Source organism: Phytophthora infestans, genomic scaffold (genome assembly GCF_000142945.1).
Source record: "Phytophthora infestans T30-4 supercont1.58 genomic scaffold, whole genome shotgun sequence".
Taxonomy (NCBI): Eukaryota; Oomycota; class Peronosporomycetes; order Peronosporales; family Peronosporaceae; genus Phytophthora; species Phytophthora infestans.
The window spans coordinates 759420-762881 of NW_003303701.1; the positions used below are offsets into that span (position 1 = coordinate 759420).

The following is a 3462-nucleotide window of genomic DNA, read 5'->3' on the forward strand; positions in this document are numbered from 1 at the left end:
TAAATTCCCCCTCGTCAGAGCTCCCTTTCTCCAAGATACCCCGAATTTGTCGAAATCCAGCTCGAGGATGAAATGCCGACCCCACTCGGTGCTTGTCCGCTCCCTCACAAGATGATTTGGAAATGGTTTTGGGGTAACACTGGTCGAAGCGCAAAGAGACAAGGAGCAGCACGGGGTCATCGGTATTAGCAGCTTGATGAATTTCCCGCTCTGGGAGGGGCTTCGACACAAACTCGACACATCATCTCAGATACAATGGCCAATCCACCACTGCTTCCTTGGACCACAATCCCCATTCTCAGTAATGGGTCAACGAGTCGCCTTTGCTGATCGCCCCTGACTGCAATGCCGCAGTACCCCTCGACAGTGCTAGCCGTCAAACTCCCATTGTCTTCAAGTATGTATTTGAGTGCCTCCCACTCCAACTCAGTCAAGCTGCGCAGGTCGCCTTGTATGCGGTGATAGGTGTTGTTGTACTGCGTCAAATACCCGGAAAATGCACCCACTTGGAACCACGGTTCCCATTCATGCCACTCCAGAGTCCACTTGTCGTTGTCAACCGTAAATCGAATCAATGATCCAAATACACCGGGCGCTCCACTGGAATACTTCATAATTCCACATTGAAGCGACTGAGGAAACGAATAGCGTGGCTCAATAAGCTTGAAAAACGCACTCATTTGTTCCACTGAAAATGGCGCCATCTTGATCATGTTACCAACGTTGAAAGGGCTTGTCTTGTCGTCCCCACGAAAGATTTTGTGATGGTGCACCAATTCATGACTTCCGATCCCAAGAAAACCACGGAAATACGGTGCTGCTTTCCACTTTCGAAGTGCCAGCAGGAACTTGATAGCCAACTCTTTGTAGGAAAAGAGATGATTCATTCCATCCACAATCAGGCACAACTGCTTCCGGTCTTGAAGCGCGCAATCCTCCACCAACTGCATAAACGAATCGTAATCGCAGCCCGCATTTCGATTATCAATGCACCTCCCCAATCGATTCCAGAACGTTCCCTCTGCAGCCACATCCGATTCATGCATTTCAAAAAAGACGCACTTGACATCCGCAACACTGGAATCACTGGCAATCCAGTCCATGATGCGATACGCAATTGTTGTTTTTCCAAATTGACGAGGACCGTACAACAGGAACAATGGGTGGCCGATGACCTCTTTTCTTGATAGGCCTTCCTTGATCTGTCGAAAAGCGTCTATTGTATCAAACGGAACGGCGCACTCATCCTGATGCAATGGTCCTGCAAATGCAATCCGGTTTCCCTCCAATCTTTGCTTCTTCTTCGGTGGTTCAACTGCAACTTCTGGCAGTTCCACCAGCACGTGAATCTCTTGCGACCAGGCTGAAAGTTCTTCCCAAAGCAATCTTCGTCGAGAATCCACGACGAAAGCATCTCTTCATACTCGGTGCTGATGCCACCTCGCAAGAAGCCTTTCACTGTGTGGTCGTGCTTCATCCACGTGGCTTCCCCCTTCTTCCGCGCCAAGTAGAGCGTCAACCTGGCTGGATCAACTTTGAAGCGATCATTGACGTCTTTCTTCTCGTTCACAATAGCCTTCTGCAGCGCGCTCACTTTCGCATTGCTCGCTATCTTCACGGGAAACACAGTCCCTTCGCCGTATACCGCGCACTCCAACTCGACCTCTGCCATCTTCGTGCGGAAAGTTCTCGACTGAGCAGCAGCACTCATTCACGCAGCACACCGCACAGTTTTAGCCAATCACAGCACTCCAAAATAATTATTTTTTATTTCTGACAAAAATATTCCTCAATATATAGAAACTAAATAATAGTGAGTTCATCTTGAGCGATAAAAAATAAATATACAATGTGCAAGTACATCTTCCCAGAAGACCACGCAAAGGCGAGCCAACAGTGCGGCTCAAAAGGCGATTGGTGCCGACACCACGCGAAGTATCAGCCAGTAGTTGCTGAACCAGTGATTGCTAAACTAGTAGTTGCTGAACCAGTGATTGCTGAACTAGTAGCTGCTGAACCTGTAGTTGTTGTGCCTGCAGTTGCTGACCCAACGATGACCCAAGTCTACTGAAGAAATTTATGGTGAGCATTGCATTCAGCACATCAAATCTGTTGATAAATACGATGAACTCAAGTTGGGAGATTTCGCGCGTGTTGTCACCAAGTAATTGGATCAAGTCGAAGATGCACGCAGTTGGGGATTCCATCAACTACAAGCACAGTGATGATGGCACACCTGACTTTGGCAACGACGGATACACGTACCTTTTGCAATATCAATTTAATGAACTGGATAAATCGCAGATGCTTAATAATTTCTTCTTTAAGTCCAATGAAGACCGTGAATCATTTGAACAAGCAAACGTTGAATGCGGTGTGGAATACTTCCTTGCAACTCAATCCTACGATGAGCGATTGTATCAATTGTGCATGATGATTCGAGGCGATTTGTTCTCCAACGACCAAAACGTGTGGAATCTCGCTGGATTCTTCGCTCGTCAACCTCATTCTGATTGGCATTTAGTGCGCAAGACCTATCTCTGTGTGCTCAAACAAAAAGTAGAGCGTTTCAACAAGGAGTATGCTACCAAAGAATTTGATGGTTGGTTTGATTCCAAGTATAATCCATCACTGAACGAAGGCAAACTGAAAGGGATTGCTGCTGGTTGTGATTCTGCTGCATACAAGCAATAGAAGGATGACTGTGAAGTCAAGGAGCCAGGGAAAGCAGCTACTTCGAAGACGTTTGAGCTTTCTACACCTGATCAAGATTTCGAATTGACATTCAAGTCTGAGCGGAAGCTGGCAACACTAACTCAGCTGGTGGAATTAACTGGTCGAACAATTAATGACATGCGTTCAGCCATGGTTGATACGTCATTTGAGAACGATGAGCTTGAATATTGGGCGGAGAAGTATCTAGTGATCGAGATTAAGCCCAATCGTGACTTTGATTTAAATCAATGTGGTAGCTCAGTGCTACTATAGTAGTACTACGCATGAGAAAAGTGCTGCCACTGATGTCGCTGCAAGAATGCTGCGGTGGCCATCCATTTTAAGAAAGCAACTCGGAGAGGATGACTGGAGGAGGTCTGCTGTCGCACTTTTGAATTGCGAATTGAATTGCTCTTCTTGTGTATTAAACACAATTTTCTAATAGTGACTAGACATTAGTTTTTATAAGTGAATAGGGTCACACAAACCATTATTAGCTGCGAACTTAAGTGTACTGGTTTTTTGTTCAATAACTGTCTGGAAATATGTACTGGATCGGTAGCTATATCCCAGAGTTATTTGTACAGACTGGAAGAAAACAGTACAAAGTGGAACTTCCTCGTGCTCCAGCACGTAGTACGGCTATGTCTTCGTCCGACACCTCATTCTGCAATCTGCTCGCACTCTCTCATTTCGACTCAAGTGCCCGAGCTGTTGACCCAAACGACAAAAAAATGCGCCTCACAT

At 46.2% G+C, this 3462-nt stretch overlaps 1 pseudogene; it reads right to left on the reverse strand.

Moving 5' to 3' along the window:
* Positions 1-185: 185 nt before the first annotated feature.
* On the reverse strand, positions 186-1693 carry PITG_17542 (annotated as a pseudogene; the record flags this gene model as incomplete).
* Between the last annotated feature and the right edge of the window lie 1769 nt (positions 1694-3462).